Raw genomic sequence first — 18,403 nt, 5'->3', positions numbered from 1 at the left:
ACAGAGGAATATCGAAGACTTCCAAGGATCTAAGACTAAAGAGCATCCAAGTTATCATCGCTGGAAATAATAGGGAATGCTGAAACAAAGTCTTGGGATAAGTCCAAAAAGCATCAAGTTGCCTCTTGGTTTAGTACCGAGAACAAGCAATTTCATTATGTTTCCTTTTCTTTTCATTTGTGTTCTAGATAAAATATTAAAACCTGAGTGAATTTGACAGCTTCTGCTACAGGAAATTATTTGCAAACAGGTTGGTATAGAGAAAATAAGCCCCAGCTGCACTGATTTTTCAGAGAAACCAAAAGAATCATTTGATGGGGATGATAGAATGAGATGGGACTAAGAAAACATTTGTGAGATTACACATTATCTGCTTTTAATAAAATAGTATTTGGTATAATTGATTCCTTATTATTTGCTAACTAGAAATATAATAGAGTATTTTCTCACTTGAATAACAAAAAAATGTGATCAGTGATAGAAAAAGTTCCTTAGCATACTTTCTGCCTTTATGTTACATATCCATTTAAATAAGATTTTTTTCCTTTTATGGCAATTGAATTGGTTACCTCAGAATTAGGCTAAACTTGATTTTGTGTTGCTTTTAGTTTTCATATGTCATATTAAATTAATTCTATGATGTTGTCATTAATTTCATAAAAGTGCAAGAAATAAAGTTAATAACTTGCTCTTCACTGAATAGTTAGAACACAGAAGAAAAAACACAGTAATAATGCCACCTTCCTCCTTTTCCTCTCTCATATTTCGATATGTTTCTATCAGTGCCCTAAAAGTCAGATCTTACTGGTTTGTATCACAGCCTAGGCAATAGCTCACTATCTGTACTGATTTTCTGTACCTTGGTAATCAGTTTTCTTCCAGTCTTTCTTTCCTCACCTCACTTCTGAGAAAGTACGCCAGACTACACGATGCTTATTACACGGTGCTCTTATCTCCAAGCAAAGCAACCAAACCTGAGTCAAACATTTGGCAATTGAATAACAACAGGAGGACTGAAAATTACATTTTAGCCACAAACTATTGAGAAACGCCTCAAGTTCCTCAGAGAGTTCGCTTTGTTCACCTCTCAAAGATGTCCTTGCTAAACTTTTCTTTTTCTTCTCCAGGAAGCACGGAACTGAAAGCTGCTAGAGAGGAAGCTCAAGTATTAAGAGGGCTTATTCCACCTCACTAAACCCATGTGAACCCCAAGAACACTCAGACTTGCAAATTTAAAGAGTCAGGGGGAGTTCAGAGGTCAGCCTCTTGCTGTGAACATAGATGGTTCCAACAATGAAGGGTAAAAAAATACAAGTTCTCAGTGATTAAGGCAGTCTGTGCGATACTTTTTGGAGAGAACATCTATTTTTTTTTTATTAATCCTCAGTACCAATCCTAGCTGGTACTTTCCAAAATAATGTCAGAATGTCACCTAGCGATCTCTCACCAGCCTTTCTTTTACAGGTCCCACTCTGGAGCTAAAGTAGAAATTTGAAATTGTGCTACAATAAATATTTTACTAGTACCTTATTTAGACACTGGAGGAGATGTGAAAGTGGCCAGCTTGTTCTCAGGGATATTGCATCCCCTGCTTTTCCTACTGTTTTACAAATCAGTTCAGATCACCTTTCTTCTCTAACTACTATGAGCAAATCTCTGAAGTATCCTCAGAGGTTACATTTCCTTAAGAGTGTTGATAATATCAGCAAAACATTGCTCTAAGAGTCGGTCAGCACTGAGACAATAATGTCTGTGAATGTCACAAGAGATCATTTTACATTGTCAAGATGCTGGAAACAAAAATGCAGGAGAAGACTGTGAATGCTGCAGTGCATTAAAATTACAAGTCAAGAGAAGAAAAAAATATCAGTGCAAGTCATTAGAAAACATATTACACTGGCCTGTGACAAGTGTAGAACAGCGCTGCCTCGAATCTTTGGTGATTATAAAGACAATGTGGTGATGATAGTGACAAAACAAGCTGAAATGTAATTCTGCAGTAATTATGGAAAGCAACCATATTATCTGATGTTCAGCCCCTGCTTAGCTGCCAAAGTCCCTGCCCGTCACCCACACTCTTTACCTTTTAACACTGGCTGCACATTGGACAATTTTGAACTTTTCCAGGTTGCTGTTAGAATTCCACAAACGCCTAAATTTCAATAGTGGATGGTTTAAAAGCCCTCAGTATAAGGAGATGATTGCCTCCGTCTTCCAGAGGGCTGAGTTCTTTTGTAACATCTTGAGGCCAGGGACAGTGATGTTAATTACAAACTCCCCCAAGGCAGAGGACAAGTATCTTTTGTCAGAGCACATTTTAACCCTGGGCTCTCCACGCTCTTCTCATCACAGCACAGGGGGACCAGGGCTCAAATGTGCTTTTAACCCTTGTGCAGGGGATGGGCACACTCTCCCAACAGCTTTCTGTTGAAGCAAAGCTTTTGTTTTACAAGTATTATTTAAATAATCAGGCTAGAAGGAGAAGAAACAAAGAAGATAAGCTTATTTTATTGCAGGGAGTACTTGGCTTAAAATCACTGGGTCTCCATTCCTGAGGACTAATATAAAAAGCATCAATTTTTCAAGCATAAATCCTCCCACCCGCATGCCCAAACCATGAGGACAGAGGCAGAGATCCTTTTGGTGATTCTCCGAGCACCATGACACAAGTGTCCCTCGTGACACCGTTGCCCTTCAGCAGGAAGGAACAGAGTGCCTCTTGGGCACATCTCCTAGGGCTCAGGAATTCGAACATCTGAAGCTGCAGTTAGTGTTTGCTCCCTGGCTTGTGAGCACCGGAATGGTTAAAGTTATTTGACAAAAAGAAATTTCCTGAGGTCCTTAGAAATCAACTAAAAGCTCTACACCCCAAATGGATGGGTAGGTTTAATTTTTGGTCTGTAGTAGGAACTCATATCCCAGGGAAGGAAGGGACCTCATGCTTCTGGACCAGCTTTGCACTCTTTTACCCTCTCCTTACTATCAGCCTGTGAAACTCAGGCCCTCAACACAGGCCTGACCTGGGATAAACTCATAGCTGAGGTTTTGCAGTGCCTGGAGACTCTCTGTGTGTGCACATATGTGCACTGTGCCTCATGTGGGTTCATACAGAGCCTTTTGGGAAAGCTTAAGTGTTGTAAAATCTGTTCTGAAAGTATGGAAAATACTTGAAGTTAGTTGATCATTTGTTTCTCATAAGGATCATCTTAGCAGGTCATAGTGAAATAGGCCAATATATAAATCAAAACAAATACATGGCACAACAAATTGTTATTTTGAAAACCTGTTTTAAATATGTGCATATTTTCAGAAGACTGTGTGGAATTAATTCGGCAGTGATTTTACATAAACAAGCAGCAATTGCCATTAGTGTTAATTCTAGAGTTCTTTTATATAATATTAACTTGACTATGGGAAAAATTTGAACAGCAAAAAATATGCCTTATTGAATGATCAGCAAATAAAGAAAAAATGCATTTGTTCATGGTTTTCTGTTCTCACAGAAAATAAGTGTATCTGCTCAGAATTAAGTAAGAAAGAAAAAGATTAATCACAAATGGAAGTAATATATAAATCACTTCACCTGCTGTTCTCTTTCTGGTTCACTACAGTTCTTGGCTGCTTCCATGTTATTCAGCATGTTCTGAATGCCAGTTAGTGCATTATGAAATCTCATCCTCCCAAGAGACTGAACTTCCACAGAGCAGATGGAAAGAAGAGAGGAAAAAAAGGAAAGAGCAAGGATGTAGGGTCCAATCTCTAATGTACAATCAAAACTACCAAGAGGCTATTGCTGTCTTGGAAAATTATTACAATATTTTTTCAAAAGTTAATAGCTCCTGTCAAACTCAAGTATTTTTTTTTTCTTTTTTGTTTTTTAATGATACAGTGCATGTCTCTGCCATCGCAGTTTCAGTATTTTTGTCCACACTCTGTCAGGATTTTATACTTTTACATTGATCAGATTTTTAGGTGCCAAGTAACCAGGTGCAAAGATCTTCTATGAAGTAATCCTTCCTGTGGGACAGAAAGTTTTTATAAGGCAATGTTAGCGATCAGGACACAGTTACAATTTCCTAATACTGTTGTTTCTTATGGACCTCGCTGGGGTCTAGTGAGAGCACAGCATAAAAAGCCACTGTGTCTCCATACGAGGTGTTCTGAAAAGAGCTTGGAGTTGTTTTGCAGGTGAATAAACTGTCCAAGCTTCCCAGCCACTTTCTGCCTTATTGCTGGCTTCTTGAAATAGAATTGAGCACTGTGGAAATCAAAAACCTTTCCTGAGTTTAGATCTTTGGGAACTGTGTTTTTTTTCAATGTCTTATGACCAATTAGTCATTTACATAGATATTGAGAATATTTGTGACTTTGAAGTTCCTGGGACCCTGGTTAGCAGAGTACTTGTATTTCTTCCTTGCTAATGAGATGGACAAGTTTTGACAATAGAGAGAGTATCTCTGTCCTCAATGTACTAATTTCTATGTCTTCAGGCTACTAATTTCTTATTTCTAACAATAATCCAAGCTTTATGAAGTCTGCAGATACCCAACATCCTCATGTTACTCGGATGTGAGGACTTAAACTGTGCAAATTCAGAGTTCATACCAAGGGCTGCCATAAAACAGAACTCATTCTTTCACAAAGAAAATGTATGGGTTTTTTTTCACAAACTTTTATAGCTGAAATGTAATGAGGGAGGAAGGGGGCTGAGGAAAAACAGGGGAAGACTCTGGCCTTTAAAGTTCAGCCCCAGGAACTTCAGTCATGGAGGTTAAAGACAGATTAAAAGACTGGGCAGAGTTAAAGACCAGACAATCCTCAAATTGTTTGTCCTTGTGAATGGTGTTTATAAAATACTATGTTATATGGTCTACATTTTTTTGCTTCTTTGCACTGACTAATCTGAAGTTTGTAGCCATTGAAATGATACCATTAAAAAGGACAGAGACCATGCCTTCAGCTTTGGAGAGATGTCACCATTTATACATACTTGATCAATTTTGATCTCAACATGCTATCTTTAGAAACAAGAAAGGCCATGAAGAATTTTGTGTGGGTGAAGAGGAAAGAATATTGGACTCAAGATGTGCCTTCTGGAATGCAAAGAGAAACCTACCTTCAGAATTTCAAGGAGAGAAAAATAGCTAGCCTTGAAAACAGAAAGTAAACCCAAGTGCTTTGCAACGCTCGTTCATTTGTGATATTTTTCCTTCCCTTCTCTCAGTTAGAAATGATAGTTCTTTAACTTCATCAGTATCGAGAGAACATTGAGGGTTGGTTGTTTAGTCTTTTTCATTTTCTTTACTATTTAAATCAAACACACTTTTTTTACTGTAGCAAGTAAACATCAATAACTGATTTACATGTAGATGTAGGCTTACTCTATTTTCTCTCCATCTAAAGTATCTTTTGGCTTTTTCAGCAGGCTCTGGGCCAACAGCAGAAACTTGAGAGAAAATGTGGGCTAGGAATGGCCAGGGGGTAAGTTTCTACAGGGAAAAAAAATCTTTCATTCAATGCAGTCATGTTTAGATAATTTTTTCCTGGAAAAATGCTCCTATTGCTGTCATGAGTTAACAGAATTCCATCATTATGAGGATACTCTCTGGTGTGATGGCAGTCACGAGAAACCCAGGTGAGGAGATATATTATATCTAGAGATTACTGATGTACCCTTGAGATAAACCATTAGTATCAACGTCATTTAGTAGTCTTGAAAAGCAGTAGGTTGGTAAGCCAAGAAGGTCTTCTAGCTTTCAATAGTCCAGCTTCATGCAAGACTTGACCTGTTGAACATGATTCGAGGATACATGCCAGGATACACAAGTGAGATAGCTGTTTGCATCATGTCTGTGACATCAAAAGAGGTGTAGGCACTGAGTTCTAGCTGATTCCATCTATGTCCAGCAGGAGAAGCTTAGATACCAAGACAACTCCAAGGTTGGGACACTCAAGCAGATTCTGGGATCTTCCAGAGTTCGTCTCCTGTTGAATGGGTGCTCTGAGAGTCTGGGTATCTAACTACATTAAGAATCTAAACCTAGTCTGTTTTTCTTTCTCTAATCATGGTTTTCTTTTGTTTTATATTTTCTCCTTGTCCTGCTATGATGTGACGTGGTAAGTTGCCCTTATAATCCACCACTGCAAGTCAGGTCCAGATTCAAGCCAGTAAAAAACGATGTCTCCTACCGAGTGCCCACACACTCATACCCTTTCTGAAAATGAATAAATGTATGTTGATAGGTTTGATAGTTTGGTTGTTTATTTTTCTCCAAATTCAGCTTCTACCTGGAGAAATGACAGTTGCATTTCATTCTGCAAGGGCCCTTTTAAGTCCATATTTTGGTGTGACCACCTGACTACAGGGAGAGAACAATGACCTTCTCCTCTCTTTCAGCACTGGGAGCACTAAGCTCTTTTCAAATGCTGTAGCATCCAAATACTGTGCTGCCTCGTTTCAAGTTAAGTATGTGCTTAAATATATTACTGTACTGAGATTCAAATGATGAGTTATTTTAGCATAGCTGTTCCTCAGCCAAGTTATTTATGAGCCAGTAATATCCATGGAACAGTACAAGGCCTAGAATAAAGTCCATGTAATGAAGCATTTATAATGTAGACACAAGCAAAGCTAAGAAAAGATACACACCAAAAAAGAAGTTATTACCACTGTCACTCACAGATGACAAGTTGAATCGCTGGGTTGCACTTGAATGTGGACTAAATCTTAGCAAAGTTAGCTGGAATTCTCTGACTTTTGTAAATTCTCTCCCCTTAGGAGTCAGTTCTGTGCTGTTATCCATGGTACCAAAACGCACTATTTTGGGTCACTTTCTTGAAAACAGCAGCTTTCCTAAGTGTTTTGTCTCTATTTGAAGTATTTATTTCTTTTTTTAACCCTTACTTTTCAGTAACTGCATAGGGTCTGGATGTCACTGTGCTGAAGACAAAGGTGACTCGTGTCCTCACGTGATGACACCGTCAGACAGACTGACAGACAGAGGGGAAGCATCGTGGTGTGATCTGGGATTCACAGACAGCTCAAGCCTCATCACTAAGCATAATCTCAATATTGGGAGAACCGTGAATGCTGTTCAACCTGTATTATTCAATTTCCCTCTCACCTAAAGTAAAGGTAATCCCTGTCTCCATGTTAGAGTTGAGATGGAAAGATTGGGATGCTGATAAGGGAAGGTTCAGGGTGGAGTTTATAGCACATGGACAGTAAATATGCTGGCTTAAGTCTGGCCAGGAGCTCAAAGAACAACTGCTTCCAGGAAATATTCACTTCATTGCCTTTTGGGGATAACAAAGGATTTTTTAAAAAATGGAAGTTGGGTTCTTATAGTCAGATATGACCTCCAATTTCTTGTTCATTTCCAGCTGTTTGGATCCATATGAAGCTTCTCAAAACAGGTCCCACCCTGATCTAGTGATCTCAGCACCACCGCCAGGTTCTTTATTTACAGACACGGTACTGCATCTAACTGAAAAAGTGAAGCATTTGTGAGTATCAGTCCAGTGATTTCTCCACCAGGGACCCAAAAAACAGAGCCCAGCACAGACCAAACACTGCACATAACTAGGCAAGCAAATGGAGGCTGGGTTGCTATGTTACAGGAAGAGTGATTTGGTCCTGATTTCCAACTTTTTAAAGGCATGTTTGGCTACTGCAGTGAAACACGCTAGCCTGAATGCTGCAATGTTTCTGTCACTCTCTACAGCGAACCCAGAATTCCGGGTGTTACAGCCTGCCTGAAAGTGGCACTCTCCTCCAGACATAAAAGCATTGACGGTTAAAAATCTGTTTGGAAGTTCCCAGGCATGCTCATGGGTAAGTGAGGAAGTGGAGATTGTAAGCAGCCTAAGGGAAAACTTGCAAAAGAATGTTGTACGGAAGTTCTGAGGACACCCAAATGTGGGGCAGCCAGGAAATTCAAGGTTGAGGTTACTCTTTCAATCTCTCCCAGGTTTCTGCAAGTATGAAAATGCAGAGATAAGGCAGCGTAAGCAGTTCTAACGTCGCCTCAGTTATGAAGCCCAAAGCAAACAATCCATATCACATAAATACAGTACTACAAAAGTCATGACTAACTGGTAGGTTTTCAAAAGTCCTAATAATAACAGGTAGCACTTTGCATGCATAGACCAGATATCCCACCACACTGTGAGTCAAGAGCTTTTAAGTCTTTGCTGTCATTTTGGCTCCAAACTGCTGAAGCAGACTCCACGTACTCTCCTTAGAGGATCAGATGCTCTAGGGAAAGCACATGGTCCCTGGAGCTTGGAAGGGGACACGGTGTCACTATGAGCTTGGCATGCATGCTGCTGCCACTTTTACCAGGCATGGCCTACAGTAAAGAAATGTGAATTTTTTAGGAAGTTTTTTCAATAGATACCTGGGTGGAGACCTCATCTCTTGTTTGAGTTGCAGTGAGTGATAGAAACCTCATCTCATGTTAGACACCTTTGGTAAAGCTGCTGAGACATCTGTGTTGGGATAGTCATCCAGGTTGGAGGTACAGGCATTGGGAAGACATGGGTGCTTCTGGGGAATGAATCATCCTATCTGGAAGTAAACAGCTGAAGTAGGTCAGATGAGTCACAGGCTGGAATGCCTGCTTTCTCCCGGCTGAGCATAAAGAGTCTTCATTGAATGGCTCAGATGTAGACATCTGCACTGCACACATCTAGCCTTAGGTGAGATGAAACCAACCCCAGCTATTATGCATCTGCAAACAGTGTCAGGGCTGGATTTTTCCAGCCTGTGAGATGTTTTGTGTAGTTCTGTTTCGATGCAAAACATAATGCGGTTCTGAAGTTTTCCAGTTATTTCTCTGAACTGCAGAAGAGAAGTCCTGACAGCTCCAGTATTCAGCATAATACAAAACTCATGGCATCCTCACCCCGAGGAGCTTCTACCTGCCTAAAATGGAAGAGCAACAGCCAGGTAAACAAAACATGTTTTGGAAACATTTGTGTTATCATTATTATCTATTATTTGCACTTTAATAATTTTTAAATATCTTGGCTCTATTTAGCTAAGGAGTTCCCAAACACGGCAGAGAGATAGTCCCTACTCTGGAAAATATATAAGCAAAGTTTACAGCAGCAGAGATTTCAGGAGTAATGAGGGAACCCACAGAAATCAGGGATCACCCAGACAGGCAGGGATTACAGAATATCATCTGCAAGAGAGTCTACATCTGATCTACTCATGAAACTGTGAATTGTGAGTTGCTGCTGTGTTGCAGGGGGACACTGTGGCTACATCCAGACCTGTCTATACAGCACTGCTTCTACAGAATCAGCACGAGCTCTGTGATTCTGGGGTATCAACTATGTCTTCTGTACTTCTACTTCAGCAAAACTTTCCATTTAACAAGCCATTTTTTATGCATTTGAAAATTTAATGGAGGCATCACACTTTATCACGCTAAATTACTAAAATAAGCAATAATGTCATCATAGACTGCTCATACAGCCTGCTGGGTTCCAGCTGGTTGGTTACTGAGACAAAGAAAGACTGAGCATTAACAGACACTTTACTGAGTTGCAGTTTTAGAGAGAGATTTGACTTTGACAAATATCTCCTTTACATCAATTGCCTGGACTATTTTCAAAGAACCGAGGAAAAGTAAGAAATGAACAAGGAGTTGCAAAGTACTGGACTGAGTTATGTTTGCTCAGATGCAGCCACATTTCACAATCCCTGATATTTTCTGGGAATAATTTGAGAAAAAAAAAAAATAAAATCTGGGCTTATTTGCATGCTTAATTTTTCTGCAAGGCGATCTTCTCATCTCCCATCTATATCCCTGTCTCAGTGTCTTGTTACTTTTTAGCACACACAAAAAAGATCTGTATTAATGCAGATGGTAATTTTATTTTACTTATTTGCAGTTCATTACAATGTCATGTTTTGGGAGCATATTCATCTCTTTGCTAAGGCCCTTTGTGTTTCTGCTATGTATATCAGCTTTGTATAAAAAACAAGTGTGGGCACAGGTTATGCTAGCTGATCATTATTTTACCTTTTCTCTGTCAGAAACAGCATCATTAGAGAGAAAAAGAAACAGGAGAGTCAGTAACACTAGCCTGTTTTTTTTTTTTTGCCTGTGTATAGATAGCATAGGGTTCTGCAAGGGTCCTTCCTATAGAAAAACATATGGCGCTGTGAGGTATATAAACGCATAGAGAATAATGAACATATGCTGGTACTTTAAAAATAAATCTGTAAACCACTAATAAAATCAAAAGTTGTATGAAAATGTGAAGGTTGCAAAGTTTACCATGTTGCAGAAAGATACTTTTGACACACTGCTCTTATTAAATTTCTATAATGCTTAATTAGAAAGCTCTGTTTCATGCTTTCTGTAAAAAAAAGCTGAAGTTACATCATGGCATGTGTAATGCAATAGTAACAGGAAAAGATCCAGTAAGATAGCCTAAGGAAACGATTAACCGTATTCTTATTTGTAATAATCTGTGAGCAATATTGTCTCACAAAAAAGTGTAAACTAAAAAAGTAATTTAGCAGCACCTATTCCAGTCTTTGCTTTGGAGGTAGCAGTAGGCTGGAGCCAACAGGGGCACTGGAGGACATTCAGTAAAGGCAGTAAACATCTAATACAAAACTAAATCACCTTGCATCTCCTCCTACAGGTACCTCCACCCTAGCATTTGGGTTAGATTTTGGGTTAGACTTCCAAACCAGTCAGAATTCTAGTCCCCAAATTAGTATCCTGAGGCTCACGTATTACAGAGATAAGCACAAAACTGACACCTGGTCTCCAGCAGTGTTTGATGTCATCATAGAAATATTGGTGCTGGAAGTAGGAATCAAAATCTTTTCCTTCCGTCCTGAGCAACTTCACTGTTTGGCCAAACAACCATCCCCTCTCATCAGATAAATCTTAGCTTCTGTTGTTTGTGTTGAACAACTTGGACGGGGGTGACCACCGACGTGCTCATCTCATAGACCAGGCTCGTGATTTGGATAGATTTGTGAGAAACACGAGTTTGCATCTGAGTCTGCCACTGCTTATTCTCATCAGCAGCTTATTTTACCAAAGGACCAGGTGTTATCCAGTACCAGATCCACCACAGACCCATATTTTCATGTAGGACTGCTGGGCTATTTGTCCAGAGTAGATGGAGCAGCCTGTATACCACATGCCCTCCTGTCAGTACCCTTCCCAACACTTTTAGAAAGTTGGAAAGTGGGTTTAAGCTGCTCATGGAACTGCTTTTTCATGAGTACCTAAGTTTGACCACGAGCTCCATATGGTGGCCAGATATTTTGTATAGGATTCTGGATTCTGCTCCAGACACCTGACATCTAAAAAGCAGTTACTGGCAGTGTGTATCTTCCTCTTTGGATCTTGTCGTCTATGAATATTATATATGCAAAGAAATAGGGTTACTATACATGATTCATGATCAAGGATTTGTTCTTACTAATCATAGGTAGGAATCCTATTTGTTTCATGGAGAAAGGGCAGAAATTGAGGAGCATTGACTATAATGGAAATAAACTTACTTCTCTAATTTGGTAGAATACTTCTTGCGTGTTGTTAAAATATTAGAAGATTATTGCAATTTTCTCAGTAAGTGGCTACCACCTTTGTAAGAAGCTGTCATGGAAATGAAAAAAATACACAATCAAACAAAGAAAATGAAAGCTACATATTACAAAACATTGGAAAAATATGTTTTCGTTTGTAAGAAGCTGTCATGGAAATGAAAAAATACACAATCAAACCAAGAAAATGAAAGCTACATACTACAAAACAGATTGGAAAAATACGTTTTCAGGGATCAGTTTCTAGTTGCTACATCCTAAAAATTAAATCCTATAGTACAGAATAGTACTATACCTTTATTTAACAGTGCATGAAGACTGTGAAAGTACTGAAAGAGGACAACAGGTCTAATAACAGTCTACTGTCACCTCCCTTGAATTTTATGCCTAATGCTCTGAGAACACAAACTCTGAGACCCTGAATTCTTGAAGACAGGATTTCCAAAACTGTGCCTTTATGCTACTCCTCTCTTCACTTTTTTTGAAAAGTAAAGCAGAAAGAATGAAACATAGAAGTGGTGAATGCAAAAGTTGAAGTCATGATGAAACTATGTTTGGTATAACTTGTCTCTGCTTCTTCCACAGGTGAAGAAATAATTGACGTATCTGCTTCTAAGCCTGTGAATAAAATACAGTTATATTAAAAGAAAAGATAGCCAGTCAGCTATGTGGCTTCACAAATCCTGGATATGGAATGAACATTTCAAGGACAGTATATTTCTGGGGTGACAGAGGGTGCTCTGGGGCTTGCACATTAACTTAAAAGCTGTACTTCCATAAAAACCAACCAAAAATAAACAGTTTCCTCTACTTTCTTTCCATTTATAGGAAGAAATTGTCATTGTAAAGTAAAAGAGTGGATCTTGAAATTCTCTGAAAGTCACTAGAGTACAAAAAACCACTCAAATTTTTGAAAAGGTATTTGTCTATCAGCTGGAAATGTCATATCTTATTCAAGACTGACAGTCATCTTGTGAAAACTGTAAGTACCATAGGAGATGATACAAAGCAAACATCCATTTTCTTTATTCTTTTCTCTTTCCAGTGTAAGACAGGAGAAAGCAAAAACACAGCAGAGGAATCTGACAGCAGGCAGGGTGAATCATTAGAGTATAATAGAACCTGGAATTGAGAAGATGTTAAATTATCTGATCTGCTCCTCTGCCAGGATCAGATTGTTTTCTAGCATATATTCCCTTGCAGTTGTTTCCAGTCTGGGTTTAGATTTCCATCACAGGGCCACAGGCTTCAAAGCTGTCATTTAGAAAGACTGCACAATTATATGCAAAAGCATACTTGATAACAGTAAGAAATAAAACATTAAAACCCAGAAGCTATTTGAAATGGTGCAAACTTCTATGTTTTGCTACAGAAAACAGGCAAAAAAGTGGAGAAATCCCTTCCTTTGAAATTCAAAATGGCTTAGGGCTGAGATCAGCTTAACTTTATCTGCACTTAGGAACTTTAAAAAGCTTATCCAAAGCTCCTCAAATGCCTGAAGAATTTGAACACTGGCCACTCTGAGATATATCTGTATCTCACACACATCAATACCTAGGGAACATTTCATCAGGGCTTTTCAAAGCTTACATCTTGGAAACATGCTGACTACAGTTGCCATTGGTACTTGAATCCTCCCACAGATCTTCTCTCTCAACTATAACTGAAGCAAGACAGAAAATATAGTAGAAGCTGATTATTCCATTATATCCTCCTGTTCAATGTTCCTTTGAAAATAGGGATACTGGCCACCAAATGAGGCTAGAAAAGTAGTTTGATGTGGCATGTGTGCTTCTACCCCCACAGCTGCTGGAGTTGCATTTTTTCTCCCAGGCAGCCCCCTCTGTTGCAATGCTGAGTGTAAGGATGCAAATCCAGGAGAAACTGAGGACTCACGGGGACCATATTAACAGACATCACAGAATCACAGAATCTTCTAGGTTGGAAGGGACCTTCAAGATCATCTTGTCCAACCGTCAACCTAACTGACAAAAATAGACACCCACACAACAAACAAGGAGCATCACCATCACTAAACCATACCTCCCAGCACTACATCAACCCGTCTTTTGAACACCTCCAGGGATGGGGCCTCAACCACCTCCCTGGGCAGCCCATTCCAATGCCTGATAACCCTTTCAGTGAAAAAATTTTTCCTAATATCCAGCCTGAACCTCCCCTGGAGCAACTTGAGGCCATTTCCTCTTGTCCTGTCGCCTGTGACTTGAGAGAAGAGACCGACCCCCACCTCTCTACACCCTCCTTTCAGGGAGTTGGAGAGAGCAATAAGGTCTCCCCTCAGCCTCCTCTTCTCCAGGCTGAATAACCCCAGTTCCCTCAGCCTCTCCTCATAAGACTTATTCTCCAGACTCCTCACCATCTTTGTCACCCTTCTCTGGACCCGCTCCAGCCCCTCAATGTCCCTCTTGTGGTAGGGGGCCCAAAACTGGACACAGTACTCTAGGTGAGGCCTCACCAGTGCCCAGTACAGGGGGACGATCACCTCTCGGGCCCTACTCGCCACGCTGTTCTTGATACAGGCCAGGATGCTGTTGGCTTTCTTGGCCACCTGGGCACACTGCTGGCTCAAAATCCATCGCACCAACATCACCAGGTATTGACAGGATGCGTTAGGGGCAAATGTGCTGTTCTCCTTTGCTAGAGGAGTGAAAGCATCTTACCTGATACCACCTCTAAACGAAGAACAGAAAAGCCTACAAGAAATTCCAACCTTCTCTGTCCTTATCTATCACATCTCCATCCACTTGCAACAAAGACTTTGAGCATTCATGATGTGTTGCAACAAAATAAAAAACTTTTAAGAACTGCAAATATATTGCAGGTAGAATCAGGATGAGACATCTGTCAAATACAACTATTTTGGAAACTCCAAGAACACAAGAGATTAGAAAATACTGGGACCTGTTTTAACGCTGTTAACAGTAACAACAAGCTGTAGCATGCTTTTGAGAAATGCAGGCATTTAAACCTTCCAGTGGTGAGGAGGATTAGACCTTTGCTACTAATCAGCTCTATTCCATGAAGTATTTCCAACAATAAAATATATGACCTATGACTTTATAGAATATATATTAGTTCATCTTGAAAAGTGCACGTTCTGAATGAGAACTAAAAAACTCCTGTGTTACCGAGGCAGAATGTTTGATTAAGGACATTCTCCCCAGGAAAAATGAAGACTGAAAAAGAAAGACTGAATGTTGTAACTGTTTGCCACTTAGATTAGTCTCTCCGTGAGTATGATATATTATCAGGATGTACTCCAAGAGGAGATGAATCAGAAATGCTATCAAAAATGCATTAAGTAGGCAATGACGCCTTTTATAAAAGAAAAGTCTGCTTCTTGATTTATGGCAACTGGAAAAATCTCCTTTATTTTACAAAACCTGTAATTTAAATTTACCAGATCCTTTCTAAATCTGTACTTTTTATTTTATTTTTTGAAAACAGAAACACTAAATTTGAGATTATTACAATATTACTGAGGATTAAATAGTAGTGCACACACTGTCAAGATCTTCAGGTGGTGTAAATTAGCACAGCTCACTGGCCTTTGGTATTCAGGACAGGGACTTCATCAGATCAGCATTTAAAGATTCTGCAAGTGTCCTACATTACACCACAAGATCAGCCTTTCCACCAAATGTATTGAAGGTTACCTAAAACCGTATTTCTTTTATCAGTAAATGTTTGGGAAAATAAACTCAGTTCTGAAATTGGAGATAATTTAATGATGATGAATTTGTTGCAAAGAACAAAAGATTAAAGAAATACCTTTGTAACCACATTTGCTTACATCATCTCTGAGACTAATTGACATATTAAAGATAGCTGCTGAAACAGGCAGAGCTTGTTGGTATGAAATTACTTCCTCAATGAAAAGGTGCCAGTGTTGACATTTTCCACAAAAGTAACAGGTGACAGAAGATAACTGTGTATAACAACTTCAATATTTTTTTTCTTTTGGGGCTGTAAGAGTACGTATTTCCTGGGGAAGAAAAAATACCTGTATAGAGTAAAAACAGCTACAGCCAACCTATACAGAACACATCTTACAAGTGGTGATGAAAATTCATCACGTCTAGGCCATTTCATTGAAATGACTCAGGAAGAAGTTACCAATTCTCCATGTGACAACTAAAAATCACTAAGATTTTTTCTTAAATTGCCTACGAATTATTTAATGTGGCATAGTACCTACAGCTTCAGATTAGAACAGCAACTGAAATGCCAGGTGCCCTGAAATCAGTGAGAGTTTTGGATTCAACAAAGTAGGATTTTTTTTTTGCTGCACATTTTCACTGCAGTAATATACATTTTAAAAAGGGTAATAGAGTGGCCTTCTGTAGCCCACTGTTCTCAAGATCATTAAGCTCTGCTTAAGTAGAACCCTGCAGCAATTACCAGAAAAACTCCGTGCAACACACTATGAAATGTTCCTCCTTCATAACAGTATCTCTTTTGCTCAACACACCTTCCTGAATTTTTATTGCCTAAAGATTACACAGCTAAATCATCCCCTGTGCTCAAGGGAAAAACACAGCCAGTTCCGGAGGCTAAATCATCACACCATCCAAAACCTTGAGTTTAGGATTAGCTGAATCACCGCCAGGAAGTGCCTGTTTCTCTCCATTAATTCAGGAGTTACTTACCTGGCCTGCTTACACTCAGATATCCATCTTTCAATTGCTTAAATTAGGGCAGATAAATTCTGACCCCACACACATCTTCCGTAGCCAGATAGCATTAGCTTAACTCCTGTTCACTCCAAAACGATGTTACAAACCATCTACATTTAATAAGAACTGATCTCCAAAGAATTAAGTTTTTCCATACTAAATTCCCCACCAGGAGACAAGGAGAAAACACATAATAAAGAGACATTTAACTGTTATCACCTCCCACAATCCAAAGCTCAGAACCCTGTGAAACTTTTCATCAATTTTATTATGTTCCTGTCATTTCTTTTGCTCTAATGTTCTGTACTACAAAACAGCACTAAGACACTCATCACACTTGAAAATAAGTGAAAAATCTGTCTTTTGCATGCACAGTTGATAAAGTTCATTGGTCCTTCAAAGTCTACAACCCCATACAGACTGATCCTGGACCTGAACTTTGGATCCAAGTCTGAACTCGATGCGGACATTTCCTGCTCAAACAGACAAGATCAGGCTCTGAATATATTCAAAAGTTATGGCAGCTATAAAAAAAAAAAAAAAAAAAAAAGAGAGAATTCTATGATGGAAGGGTACAATAAGATAAAAAAGGATAATTGTTAGGTTGAAATAGAATGTGTCAGGCAAAAATAGTTAAACAGACTCTAAATTGGATGAGTGTCTTCCAGCAGTGCCTCACTTAAATCGCAATTACAAATATGAAAAGATATTTGAACTGAGTTTAATTACTGTAACATAGAAGATCTGGCAAGGCAGAGCCTTTTTCTTGTTGATAATTAAACGTGAAAAGTGAGAAAGCTTAACAAAAATATAAATATTAAGCTACTACAATTTTTTTGTGCTTTGATCTCATTTCTTCCTCTCAGAAGTATTCTCTATGTGCCACTCCCTAAGGCAGAGGATTCAGAGATCTCAGTGCAGGAATCTCAGCTTTGTTGTTTTAAAGAGATTTTTTTTTTTTACCTGTGATTTGCTATTTTTTTATTTTGCTGTTTACATAAAAAAAGATAATGCTTTCAATCATGAAAAAAAAATGTTCTCACTGCCTCAGGATAGACGGAGGTAAGAAATATTTTCAGGGGGGAAGGCTTGTTAGCGATTTTATAAGGTTGGGTTTTCCTGGTTTGAGGCTGGTTAAACTGCCCACGGGACCGTGCTCAGGAGCTGAGCAGCTGCAAGGGAGAAGCTGTCATATTTGCACCTCTTAATCTATCCTTGATGAGTCTGAACCTTCTCACTGCTCCTGGTCACCCTTCCCACTGCTGTCACCCAGGCACACCACTGTGTGCTGGGCAGTGGCACAGACTTGTGTTAATTTACTTTTCTTTGGTACTTAGAATCATACAATCATAGAATCGTCCCGGCTGGAAGGGACCTCCAAAGGTCATCTAGTCTGACCTCCTGGCAGTCAGCAGGGACACCCCCAACTAGACCACATTGCCCAGAGCCTCATCGAGCCTCACCTTGACTATCTCCAGGGATGGGGCCTCAACCACCTCCCTGGGCAACCTGTTCCAGTGCTCCACCACCCTCACAGTGAAGAACCCTCTCCTAATCTCCAGTCTAAATCTGCTCCCCTCCAGCTTAAAGCCATGTCAGTATCAAGAAAGTGGACATTTTGCTCCTGTCCCAACCTGCATGGCAAACACTTTATCTTTGTCCAAACAGAGGCTGAATAATCATGGAATCATAGAATGATCAAAAGTCGGAAGGGACCTTAAAGATCATCCAGTTCCAACCCCCTGCCCTGGGCAGGGACACCTCCCACCAGACCAGGTTGCTCCAAGCCCCATCCAGCCTGGCCTTGAACCCCTCCAGGGATGGGGCAGCCACAGTTTCTCTGGGCAACCTGGGCCAGGCTCTCACCACCCTCACAGCAAAGAATTTCTTCCTGAGATCTCATCTCAATCTCCCCTCTTTCAGTTTAAAACCATTCCCCCTTGTCCTATGGCTCCCCTCCCTGATCCAGAGTCCCTCCCCATCTCTCCTGGAGCCCCTTTGGGGACTAGAAGGGGCTCTAAGGTCTCCCTGGAGCCTTCTCTTCTCCAGGCTGAACACCCTGAACTCTCTCAGCCTGACCCCAATTCTTTCAGCCTGATCAGGCTGAACACCCCCAACTCTC

At 39.8% G+C, this 18,403-nt stretch overlaps 1 long non-coding RNA gene across 1 annotated transcript; it reads left to right on the top strand.

The window, feature by feature from the left end:
- The first annotated feature begins 5,439 nt into the window (after nt 1-5,439).
- LOC106897713 lies at nt 5,440-8,947 on the top strand. The gene is made up of 4 exons (XR_001413820.1): nt 5,440-5,481; nt 6,912-7,135; nt 7,384-7,834; nt 8,849-8,947. It is a non-coding gene; the product is annotated as an uncharacterized LOC106897713 (long non-coding RNA).
- The last annotated feature ends 9,456 nt before the right edge of the window (nt 8,948-18,403 follow it).

The sequence above is a fragment of the Calidris pugnax genome, unplaced genomic scaffold (genome assembly GCF_001431845.1).
Source record: "Calidris pugnax isolate Ruff unplaced genomic scaffold, ASM143184v1 scaffold251, whole genome shotgun sequence".
Lineage (NCBI taxonomy): Eukaryota > Metazoa > Chordata > Aves > Charadriiformes > Scolopacidae > Calidris > Calidris pugnax.
The sequence above is the reverse complement of the archived record's forward strand: the minus strand, read 5'-3'. Positions and strand labels throughout refer to the sequence as shown.